At 45.8% G+C, this 12766-nt stretch overlaps 1 long non-coding RNA gene across 1 annotated transcript; it reads left to right on the top strand.

Annotated features, from left to right (window-relative positions):
* The first annotated feature begins 5311 nt into the window (after nt 1-5311).
* On the top strand, nt 5312-12127 carry LOC133207639 (uncharacterized). Its single transcript, XR_009724101.1, has 3 exons — nt 5312-8240; nt 8402-8535; nt 12029-12127. It is a non-coding gene; the product is annotated as an uncharacterized LOC133207639 (long non-coding RNA).
* The last annotated feature ends 639 nt before the right edge of the window (nt 12128-12766 follow it).

Here is a 12766-nt window from a genome sequence, read left to right on the forward strand (position 1 = left end):
CTGGGAGGTGGGTAAGGAAACCAAAGGAGAGGCATCAGCATGATGAAAGGGGGGTAGTTTAAAACAAATGGCAACCAAACAGCACTAGTCTCAAAGTACCCCCCCTTCTATCCCCTTGGGAGCCAGTGGCACAGGATGGTCTGAGGATTTTGCTGACCTTTATGTGCAGTATTTCACAAAGTGCCTTCAGCCTTGTGCTTAGCAGTGCAGTTTCTGCGTTGTTGCTTGCATAAAAGGAAGCTCCTCGTTTTCACTGTGTGGTATTTTCTGTCTCTCCTTTCCCCACGTGTTTATTGAATCCTTTATCAGGGATGCAACGATGCTGCTGGGCTGTGTGTTTCTGAGGGCTGTGGGTGGGCTGGCTTTCAAGGTAGAGAGCAGCTTGGTTCATTTTCAAAACTAATCATTTTCTTTGGGCCACTCCAGTGGCAGCAACAGGCTTCAAATTTGGCTTCCATGGAAACATACTGCCATGGTAACTGAACGGCCTGACAACCCTGAAGAAAGATTTGCTTGTACCCTTCCTTCCCTCCTTCGTTCTGTTTCCCATGCGATGCGTGTGTTGGTTACCCCTGCCAGACTCAATCAGTGCGTTTGCAGTGCTCCCAGCACTGAGATGCTCTTCCCTGGGAACAAACCAAACAAACAGAAGTTGTAAAAGCGATGGTGGCATTTCACTGGCATTGTGTGCAAAAATACATGGTTTGAGTCTGGAGGGAGACAGCAGAGCCACAAATCCCCTTCCAATGGAATAAAAGCCCTTAAAATGCTTCATCCTGAAGTGATTTCATGAGGACTGGCTGGCACGGGCTGGTTCAGGGAATCAGACCCTGCACCCAGTCCAACACCTGTAACACTGAGGATGGTGAGAATTGACTCATCAGTGGTTATGAGACAGAGTGCCAGTGTTCTGCTGGGTCCCTTCCAGGTGATTAATTTGATGCTAGATTGTCTGTTGCTGCCTGTCACAGGTGCTTTCACACTGAGATTGCTTAGCAAAGTTTGGCAAGGTGACAAGCAGCCCCTATTCAGCAACTTTGATTCAGTCTGGAGTGAGAGAGAAGTGAATGGGGCCTCCTGGACTGTTCTGCTAAGTGAGAAGCAGGGCAAGAGCAAGAACTCTGCGTGGCAAAGGGGGCAGAGGAGCTTGGAGTCTGATGCTTTCTGTTTGATCCAGAGCAAAGCTCATGACCTAAGCTGGCACCACATCCGATCAAAATCTTATGACCAGTTATTAGGCAACACTACGTATGCGTACCGGTGTGAATCGTATCTCCTCCAGTCTCCCATCACCTTAAATCATCACTCTTCAGACTTCAGAGACTTTTCTGGTCAGCTGCCCTGAGCACTGTAATGCCTGCACCCAGTTCCAGGCTACCTATAGGTAAAGCAGAGTTGCCTCATTTATTTCCTGCTCCTCTTTTAATTTCCCAGTTTCACCCTACTCTTTATCCAGATGTTCCCCTTGCAGCACCTCTAGATCCACTTGCTTAGCTTAGTCTGCTCTTGCAGGCTGCTATGGCCTCTGTGGAACCACATGGAGGAACAGCTTGTGGAGCTACATGTGGGAGGAAAACAGACACAGACTGAGACACAGGTTGGTGGGTTGGAAATGGGGTAAGGGTCAAGTTCTGTCCTGTTCAGTTAGAGAGCTGAGTTATAGGAATAATCCCAATATAAACTGTTCCAGTGTTAAAAGTTACTGGGGGCAATGAAAGTCATACCTGTCTCTGTACTAAAGTTTTACATGGCTTAATTGCACCTGGTGTGACCAGAACACTGTTGTTTTGTGGTTGCTGTGCCTGCTGTTTTGTATTAGAAATCAGAATTGCTTTTGGGGTGGTACCTGATAGCATTGGGGATGCAAGAGTTACAACGCCTTTTTGTTATGAAAAGGAATAGCTGTTTGCTGGAGACCTGTGTCCTGCTTGTCACTGAGCTTTGCTAGGGATTTTGTTGCTGACACCAACAGCCTGGTTGCTTTTAGTGATGGTGGATGAAGCAAGTTGGCCTTCTCTAGCAGAGATGGAGGTGATCAAAGTGAAGAGTTGCATTGGGCTGATACAACAAGTGATGCTGGAGAGGGATGTGCAGAAACGGCTGCACTCAGTGCCGTTGGGATGGTCTGGGAGTGATTCTTTTTGCTAAGCTGCAAATGAGTATTCTTTTGTGTCTGTGTGACCCAGGGGGACCTGCTGTTTTCAGAGAGAAATATATATCCCTGCCATGAAAAAACTGTGTGGAGCAAATGCCTTCCGTGCTCATCCTAAACACTGAACTCTTGTATGAAGCTTCCAGCTGACTTCAGCAAGTACTGGACCCACACGGACTGGTTTCCTCTTATATGAAGCTGTGTTGTATCCTTGCTGCTCTGCAGAGTAATCTTAACCTGATTTGGGTACTTCCAGGCTGTGTTAACAGCAAACTGCCAATGGTCTCCAAGCTAAGAGGGGGATGCCATCCGGAACATGCTGTTTGCTGTGTTTTGTGAAAGGATCATGTCACTCCTGGCTAGGGAAAATCCCCTTTATCCCTCATGTGTCCTTCCAGGAGCAGCTGGATGCAGCTTCCCTCGTGTCCTGCCTTTAACTGCCTCAGAGTGCTATGATGCTCTGCAAAGCCATTTTCGTGGCATTTCATCAAAGCAGAGCACTTTCGCATCTCTACACCTGCTCTCAGCTCCAGTACCGTGCAGGAAGGGACATCTCTAAAACTGCCCCATGTTCTCAGCAATCTACTTCAAGTTTTACTTGAAACTGGAACAGGCTGCACCTCCTGCAGGAAACACCATGGGGGCCCTCTTAGGTCTGGCCATCGCCCTGCTTTTCATTGTAGGTCTGAACCACTCGGGCAGCTCTGCAAACCTTTATCCTGATATTCCCATCAAATGTGCTACCAGAGCATCTGATTTTCCTTTGGAGTTACACTGCAGAAAGCCAGCAGGGGTACCTGTACTAAAGGCTTGAGTACAGCCCTAGGTCTTAGGGTTGAAACATGGAAGAGCCTGTCTGATCCTAACTGGGAACCTCTCAGGCATATAAATAAGGTCTGCTGCAGTCAGAGGCTGTGATTATGAATTTATAGGGGGACTGGTCCGATTAATTAAGCAGGAGCAGGAATGCTCAATTACACAGGCTTCTGATTAATTACCTTTTGTCAGATTGTGTCAGCACACTTCCTAATGCCAAAAGTGTTGCCTGTGGAGCAGCAAGGCCTTTGCTTTACTTAATGCCAAAGCCAAACGTGCCTCAAGACTTAGAATTTCTCCCCTGCCTTCTTGATTTCATGGAGCAATTTGGCAGAGTTTTGTATTTTGGCTGATTTCCTTTTGATTCAAAAAATCTGGGGTAAAGGGGGGAGATTTTTAGGAAATCAGATGTCAACTTGGACATGCCCTCTCGATACGGACATGTCAGCTATCAGCAGTGTAGCGCTGCAAACATACACCAAACGCTGTCATCTGAAAGTGATCCTGTTAGTGTTTTGATTCTGTGCTTTCCCTCCACACGTTATCCAAAAGAATGATGGATCTAAGGGGTCTCTGGGGAAGACACTAAGCTGGCACTGGAGCTCCTCCAAATAGTGTTGCTCCATCTGTTCAGCCTGTGTCTCATGGCTTCCCTGGAGCTCTCTGCAGGGCTGGAATTGATGTAAACCCTCTAGTTCAGTTTCTGTGCTGGAAGTCAGGGCACCTTGCCTTTCCCACCTCCAAAGCCACATAGAGATGCCATGAAAGGTTTGGGTCATTGTGGAGGCTGAAGAAGGACCTGAAGGAAACATCTGAAAACATCTGTAGCTACCAGAATCTCTCTACCAATAACCTCATCTTCCAATGTAAATAGCTCTACTTTTCTAAACATTATTCCTTCTGATCCCATTCCTTCTCAGCCTTTGTGTGTCTGGGTAAATACACTGAGCCCTTTGGGTGGGAAAACCCACCCATTCTGGTTCCAGCTGTGTGCACTATGGTCTGTCACTGTCTTACATGTAAGCACTGATGCTTCCCTGCTCCCCAGAGATCTCTCACGAACTACGTTAGATTTCTTTGGTGTCTTGGTGTTTGCAGCCACTAACTTGCTTCTGTACACCCAGTCCTTTCCTCTCCTCTGGGAACAACAGACCAGGGGTCGAGTCTTCACTTTTACAGCAAAAATTCTAATTGCTCCCTAATGGAATTGCTGTCAGCTATTGAATGTCAGCCCTGTTACATTACTGAGGTCCTCAGCATCATGAATCTGATGTTCTGGTCCTCTTACAAGTGATGGCTCAGTGTCATCATCAGATCTCACTGCCTGACATCCCTTTCTGTCTGGGTCATCAACTAAAATGGTTTAATTGCTTGATAAATTTGTAAAATCATAGAATGGTTTGGGTTGGAAGTGACCTTAAAGATAATTGAGTAGAATTCTATTGTTGCTGCTTTCCCCTCACTTGTTAGATATTGTGCTGTCACCACAACCATGATGCTAAAATTGTCTTCTGTGCAGATTCCTGTCAAGAACTAACATCACTGAAATTACTTTTACATGAGATATATGTAGAACCAGTCTCTTCACAAAAATCCATGTGTCCAGTGCTCCTGGGTGAAAGGAAGAGTGAGTAGTTGCCTGCTGCATATGCGGCACTGATCTTTCAGGCCCTGAAGTAGCTAAAGGACATGCTTCCCAGATCTCCAGGTTTTATCTTCTTAACATCACATGCCAATGAAAATAAGCAGATCCTTATAGCTTATGAAGTTTCATAAAGCTCATTGCCTTTTGCTTTAGCACAGGAAGTATACAGCTGTAAGGAAAACTGGAGATCTCATGTATGTGTTCTTCTGTTTTCTTCCCTATTTCTGAGTATTTTTGGCACAGCCAAAATGCTTTGACAAGCCCAGATTTCTTCTACTTTTGATTTCCAGCTGACATCTAAATCACACAGTCCCTGTTTCTGAGCCCTTCAGATAACACCCTTCTCCTCCCCTCTCCACGATGCTTCTGGAGTATGGACAGTTGTCCATGCTCTCCTCTGCAGTCCAGCCTGCATACTGATATCTCCAGTGGAGGACTTTGTTCCATAACCTTGCATTGTCTCCAAGATACCAAGTCTGTTTTACCTCTTAGGTAAAAAATATCCTTGTAAGAGGCTGTGTCCTCACTCACCTTTCTCAGGACTTAAGACTGAGCTCTTGGTTTTGTTCCCTAGCATGCACTTCTCCAGCAATATGAGCATCCTCAAGGTCTCGACCACCCTGCACCCACATGAGAAAGCGCCTGAACCAAGCACTTTCTCTTTCCAGGTTACATGAAGATAGAAGGCAGACAATGCAGACAATGCTGGCTTTCTCATCAGGGTTTTTGGTCCAGTTCTCAGCTTTGTTAAGGGCACAAGCTGCCACGTGTCAACTCCTCTTGCCATTGGCACATACAAGGCAACACACTCCTCTCTTGTGGGTGGTTAAACTCTTCTGCTTTACATGGTATTTATTACACAATAAGAACACACACACAAACTATTACTTCGATCCTCATGGTGAGCTGTTTCAGTGCTTAAAGCCTGAGGCTGGATATGGAAGGCTTCCAACACCACCAGTTACTCACAAACTGCACATAAGCATATCCCTTGCATTATGGTTTTGGAAATATCCCTCCCTTGGGCTTCTTCATTATCAGTTCAAGACAGCAACAATACAGTCCAGTATTTGAATTAGGAATGCCAGCTTCTGTCTGCTTCTCTGCAGCCATTCAGCTTTGCCTGAGTTCCATAGACGGGTTGAATCCCAAACTGAGTTTTGAGGAATGCTGCAAACTTTTCCAACAGCACCAAAGTCAATAAGCTTCCCTTCCCTCCCCACTGTTGTTGTAGCTGCTTTTTATTGTATTTGTCAGGGTTTGTTTTTTTCCTTCTGTTGAATAATTCAGCTAATAGGCTTGCACTTGAACACTCGAGAGCTGTGTTCCCTAATGAGGGAAGCAGCTTGCCAACGTTTGATGTTTCCAGCCATTTGACTGCAAACCCAGCACCGTTAACAAATCACCATGGAATAGCCGTGGAAATACAGAACAAAATGTTGTTGTCTTAACTTAAGTGGGCAAGGAAGGAAAAATAAAGAGAATGAAAGAAACCCAAGCGCTGCATGGGAAAACAGAGTATGAAAGTGAAGTGTGCATGGAAGGATATTGTATTAGAGATCTCTTTGCAACCTCATTTTGTCTCAGTAGCTGCAAGCAGGAAAGCTGTATGGGAGAAAGGACATTAATTTATGGAAGAGATGTAGTTGCACTAATTCAGAGGATGGGTGTAGGTGTATCTGTTGGCAGCTCTGCTTCTTACCATGTTTATGTGAATAAAGGTTTATATAGACAGCTTTTTTTTTTTCTTTGCCAACTTGTTGGGTTTTTTCCCCCAAAGCTGAATATTTTATGGTCCATGTGACACAGATGGGATTTAAAAACATGAATATATGCAATATCTTCTTGAATATTGCTTAATCCCTTTTAAAATAGCATTAAGATCCTATTGGCTTGAGTTTGTTCAGATCCAGATTCACACTGGCATGTTTCAGACAAACTTTTAGCCTTCCCTGCATTTGTTCTTTCCTAGATGCCTGGCTCTGCTTACCAGAGCAGGGCTCAGCAGCGCTGGGTGCCTGATGAGTTCCGCTTGGGAGGAAATTGCAAGGTCCTTCATCTCCTTTGCAGGATAATAACTACCATAGCTTGGGCATCAGGCAGGAACATAAGCTGATGTGGCTCAGATGATGCCTTCCACAAGCCAGCAGCTTGCCCGACACCAGAACTCTCCTCCTGAATCCTTGCCCAGTGAAATTATGCAGCTGAACTAAAATTACACCAAGTGCTGCACCCGAGTTCAATGGTGTTATCTTAACTGTGTGATGTTTTCTGCAACACATCTCATCTTGGGTCTTGGGGCCAAATTCTCAGCAGTGCGTGGAGGATGGCATGCTTAATGTGGCAGAGACTCTTACCTCAAATATTGACTTTAAAAACGTGTATCCAAAAACCTGGCAATGGTCCCTATTGTGCTAGGTACTGTATGAACCTGGCTCCCAGAGATTGTCCTGATCTCAGGATGTGTCTCCTAATTTCTTCCCCGTTGTGTTGCCAGCACGTACACAAAATGCAGAGCACTGAGCTGAATGGTAAAATTTGGTGCTTCTGAATTGAGGTAAGCTACCTTAACTGGAAATTAAAATCCCATTCATCTGGCCTGTAATTGCTATGAAAGGGTCCTTTGAAGACACAAGGGTGGATTAAATCAATCTTGCTATATGGACATCCAGGGAACTGCTCCAAATGAGAGCAGTTAAAGATGTGAATTGTTAATGTTTGTTTGCACTCAAAGCTTGGAGAAGGGAAATTGAGATGAACAAAAGTGACAGTGGAAAACCAGTGGAAAACAGACAAAATGAGTGACTGATCACACATGGAGCACTGCTCAAGACGGTCTTCAGGGAATGCAAAATGGCAATTGTTGCTTCTGGAAGGTGGTTCCCCTTTTGTTTGTATGGATGCTTCACTGAGCATACTTCTGTCTGCCTCTTGCTTGTTTATAATCTATCTTCTATTTTGCATCAGCCTTGCTCGTTTCTTAGCCCATCCTTCAGCTACTGGTGGCAGGAGATAAAATACCCTTCTGCTTTGCAGAGCAGGGTTATGTGTGGTATGAAGCCAGATGGCTGCCAAGATGAGCAATTGAGAGTGCCTGTGTGCTATTAATTGCAGCTGCTGTTTTTGCAGTTAGAGGTGATGGGAGTCCCAGCAGCAGCCAGGAGCAGATGGATGAAAAGGGATATGTTGTGTGATAAAAGGGTTAAAATCCATTGGGATGGGGTGTGCTCAGCCCCGGTCTGGGTTTGGGTCAGGCAGGGGGATCATAGGAATGGATTTTTTCTCACCTGCCCGTAAAGGTGATGGCAAGGATCTCACTTAGATGCATCAGTGTGATCCCATTGTGTATCACTGAAGCTGAACTGATTTTCATTGTTGCTTGCTCTTCCTTGTTTTCCTCTTAGTGCTGCATTACATTACTAAAAATACCTAAACCCATATCATTTACTGAGCTGCTTCCCCTGCTTGTTCTTGTTCCAGGCACAAACATCCATGTCGCACTAAACAGCTATCTCATCTGCCCAAATTAAGTCACTGCTTCAAAACAGAACTTCACCTTTAGGGACCTTGTTATTCTGTAACCCTGGTTTGGCTCCTGCTGCACTAATGAGAGATCCAGCACTGAAGGTAGGGGTCTAGTTTGATAACATCTGAAGGGAAGGGTTGATAACCCCAGCATCCTCTATATTCAAGATTGGAGCATCTTGCCTTCTTGCTGAGAATTAGAAGGGTTGCTAGGGGTCAAGCTAAATCCTGTCTTAACTCTACATCGTGTTTCTATCAATCAGTGCCCAGGAGGAGGTGCTGAAGGAAGACATGGGATTAGTATATTTTCCCTGCCTGTACCCCCCAGCCTTTGGCAATCGGCAGCTTAAGGACTTCATGAACTGGAGGTGTGCTGTGCAGCCCACAAAAGGCAGAGGTTTTTATTGTCTTTACAAGGCTTAAAGAAGTGCTATTCCATATTTCCTTTCTGTCTCTTTCACCCATGACACCACATTCCTACAGCCTCGTGGCTCAGAAGACAGGCTGAACTTTAGCTGGAATTGTTCTTGGTTCAGTGTGCTTCAGGATGGGTCCTGTTGGTGATGAGTTTTGCTCTGTATTGTCTCCTTAAGCCATAAGTCTGCAAACTCTCCTCTGGCTTTGCATTGATAGCAGCAGTGTCAGAGTTTGGTGTTCTGGCTGTGACCCCTTCATGGAAAATCCTGCTCTCCAGGTAAAAGGAAACAGCAACAAAACAACCCAAAAAGAGTCCCTGTGAAAGGACCCTTTGACCAAGCAAAGCTGACATGAAACAGTTTAGCTCTGTAGCTCGTGTCATGAGAACTATCCCAATTCAGAGCAGGGGGGGATCTGCCTTGTCACATTTGGAAGCCTGTGGTGATGGCAGTCACCTGAGGTGGTATCTCCCTGGTGACCACTGTCGTGGTTTAGCCCCAGCCAGCAACCAAACCCCAAGCAGCTGCACACTCACCGCCTACAATGGGATGGGGAGAGGATCAGAAGAGTAAAATGGATAAACTCATGGATTGAGATAAAGACAGTCTACTCATTGGTGGGGTGAAGAGCAGAGAAGTCCTTGACTTAGTGTAAGCACTGCTTAGCAACAGCTAAAACTCCAGTATGTTACCAACATTGTTCTCATAGTAAATGCAAAACCCAGCAGTGTACCAGCTACTAGGAAGGAAATCAATTCTCTCCCTGCCAAAATCAGGACATCACCCACGTACCTGCATGCCTGGGAATGTGTTTCATGTTTTAATTCTGTCCATGTCTGGCATCTGGCTTTAAGGGATATCTGGCACACTAGCTCTCTGTGTGAGGGATTTTGTGCTCCAGGTCCTATACACTTCCCTGCTCAGAGCTTCATGCTCATTTTGACACCTGGAATTTGAAGGGTTTCAGACTTGGGGTTCCTGATTTTGGCCTGTTTATGCTTTCTGTTTGGCAACTATTCAGTGCTTGCCAGCCATGTGGTGAGTCACGGGAGGAAAGGCTCAAGCATCTCCCTTCCTGATATGTATGACTTTGGAATGGTGGTGCTATTGTGTTAAGGGTATATTGTTGGCTCGGCTATGGTTTTTTGGATGATATCAGGGCTTTTGTGTTAGGACATGTCTGAGAAGCCCCTCTGTTTCTTCTCCCAAAGAAGTCTTCATGGGAGAGAGAATGAACTGACAGGGAGTTTAGGATGGGATAAGGTACTTTTCCAAAGTATTTGATCATCAGGCATTGGAACAGGCCGCCCAGGGCAGTGGTGGAATCATCATCCCTGGAAGTGTTCAAAAACCACGTAGATGAGGCCCTCAGTGATATGGTTTAGTGGTGGCCTTGGCAGTCCTGGGGTAAAGGCTGGACCTGATGAACTTGAAGATCTTTTCCAACCTAGTTGATTCTATGATTCAAAGGTGAGGTATAGAAGCTGTGCACTGTCCTTTCCTCTAGGATGGCAGCAGGCTCAGTTACACTCAAGAAGGTGGCTGTGCATAGAATCGTATCATAGAGTACCAGGTTAGAAGGGACCTCAAGGATCATCTGGTCCAACCTTTCTAGGCAAGCATAGAATCATAGAATAGTTAGGGTTGGAAAGGACCTTAAGATCATCCAGTTCCAGCCCCCCCCTGCCATGGGCATTAACATCTCACACTAAACCATGCCACCCAAGACTCTGGGATGGAGCATTCACAACTTCCTTGGGCAGCCCATTCCAGTGCCTCACCACCCTCACAGTAAAGAACTTCTTCCCTAGATCTAACCTGAACTTCCCCCTAAGTTTGAACCCATTACCCCTTGTCCTATCACTACAGTCCCTAATGAAGAGTCCATCCCCAGCATCCCTATAGGCCCCCTTCAGATACTGGAAGGCTGCTACGAGGTCTCCACGCAGCCTTCTCTTCTCCAGGCTGAACAGCCCCAACTTTCTCAGCCTATCTTCATATGGGAGGTGCTCCAGTCCCCTGATCATCCTCGTGGCCCTCCTCTGGACTTGTTCCAACAGATCCATGTCCTTTTTATGTTGAGGACACCAGAACTGCACACAATACTCCAAGTGAGGTCTCATGAGAGCAGAATAAAGGGGCAGGATCACCTCCTTTGACCTGCTGGTCACACTCCTTTTGATGCAGCCCAGGATACGGTTGGCTTTCTGGGCTGCAAGCACACACTGAAGCCAGCTCATGTTCATTTTCTCATCGACCAGCACCCCCAAGTCCTTCTCCGCAGGGCTGCTCTGAATCTCTTCTCTGCCCAGCCTGTAGCTGTGTCTGGGATGACCTACACTAGATGTCACAATCGCTGTCCAGCCAAATCTTAAAAGTGTCCAGTGTTGTGGAATCCACCACTTCCCTGGAGAGGTTATTCCAATGTCTGACTGTTCTCATTGTGAAAAGTCTTCCTCCTGTGTCCAGTGAGATCCTCTGCTCTGCATGACTCTGAGATCAAGTCCAGTTTGGTTCTATTTCCTTAAAGAGTATATTCCCCACAGGAAAACATTACTTTTTTTTACATTTAGTTACAGCCACATATGCAATTACATACATTTCCTGTGCATGTGTTCACACATACAATTGCTCTAATTCTGAGCATCGCTATTTGCTATCTGCTGTGATCTGAATACAGCAAGAATTAAAATAAAGATTAGATTAGTTGCCGTGGTAACAGCTACCCCTGCCTCATATGACGCACAGGTTCTGCGGAGAGAAGGAGCACACATCAATTTGCACTCTTAATTTTTGGGACACTCAGGGTTTCAGCTCTTCCCAGGAGGTCCTCTGATGACAGCAAGTGATACCTCCCTGCTTCCACTCAGCAGGCTTATCCTCTTTGACTTTCTGTAATTCATAACATCTTCAGACCTGCTGCCACCATCTCTTGGTAGAAACAATCTCATCTTCCTTTCAGTTTTAATTAAGAGAGTGGGAGGATGATGGAAAAAAGCCTGGCCTTGGAGATAGTGAGGCTGAGAGGGGTTTATTTGTCCCCTTGGGAAAGGGAACAGCCAGGGCCTCACAGTGCCTCAGAGCAGAGGCTTGGGCTGGAGTTATATAGAATCATAGAAGAGTTTGGGTTGGAAAGGACCTTAAGATCATCCAGTTCCAACCCCCCTGCCGTGGGCAGGGACACCTCACACTAAACCATGGCACCCAAGGCTCTGTCCAGCCTGCCCTTGAACACCTCCAGGGATGGAGCATTTACCACTTCTTTGGACAACCTGTGCCAGTGCCTCACCATCCTCACAGTAAAGTACTTCTTCCTTATATCCAATCTAAACTTCACCTATTTAAGTTTGAACCCGTTACCCCTTGTCCTATCACTACAGTCCCTAATAAAGAGTCCCTCCTCAGCATCCTTATAGGTCCCCTTCAGATACTGGAAGGCTGCTGTGAAGTCTCCATGCAGCTTCTGCTCTCCAGGCTGAACAGCCCCTATTTTTCCAGCCTGTGGCTATTAAGGAATTGCTAATGAGGGGGGAGAATGGCTACGTAGCATCAGCCATCATGAATTAACGAAGAAACATGCAAAAGAGGTGAGCTGTCAGATTTCCCAGGCTCTGGGCTCATTTGTCCCCATGACTGTACATCAGGGTTTTAAATGTTTCTGTTTCTAATGGAGAAAAATAAACAGCCTTCAGTAGATGCAGTCAGGCTCACGATGTCTTGTGGTGTGAGAGCTCACTTGTTGCATTTCCCAGCTATCCAGTCTTTTAAGGTGTAGGATGAGAAGAATTACCGGGTCTGCAGGAGAAGGGCGCATGAAGAGATAATGCACTTGGCTGCAGTTAATGATTGCTGCTGCACATCTGTGTGCTTTACAAGGTTAATAGGCCTTTGTGATTCTTGCCCATCAGGTACATGTCCATGTTGTCTTTCAATCTGCATCCTTGGACCCTTCTCAGAGTTTATTCCAGAGCTTTCACCAATTCCGAAATGAAACCTTACAGGACAGAGCACAGTTGTGAGCCCACTGGTAATGAAGGGGTGAGAAGGGAAGGTCCAGGGGATGCCTTTCCTTGCACTCTTCTCACTGAATTTCTTATCCATTGCTCCCTGCCATTTTTTGTCTCCATCTCTCAAAAACAATGTATTTAAAGCCCCCACCACCAGAAGAAAAATGTTCACATTAGGTGCTTTAGGTATCAAGTTCAGCCACAG

This window comes from Neopsephotus bourkii, unplaced genomic scaffold, assembly GCF_033783945.1.
Source record: "Neopsephotus bourkii isolate Nb327-2 ecotype Australia unplaced genomic scaffold, CSIRO-AGI_Nbou_v1 NB_234, whole genome shotgun sequence".
Classification (NCBI taxonomy): Eukaryota; Metazoa; Chordata; class Aves; order Psittaciformes; family Psittacidae; genus Neopsephotus; species Neopsephotus bourkii.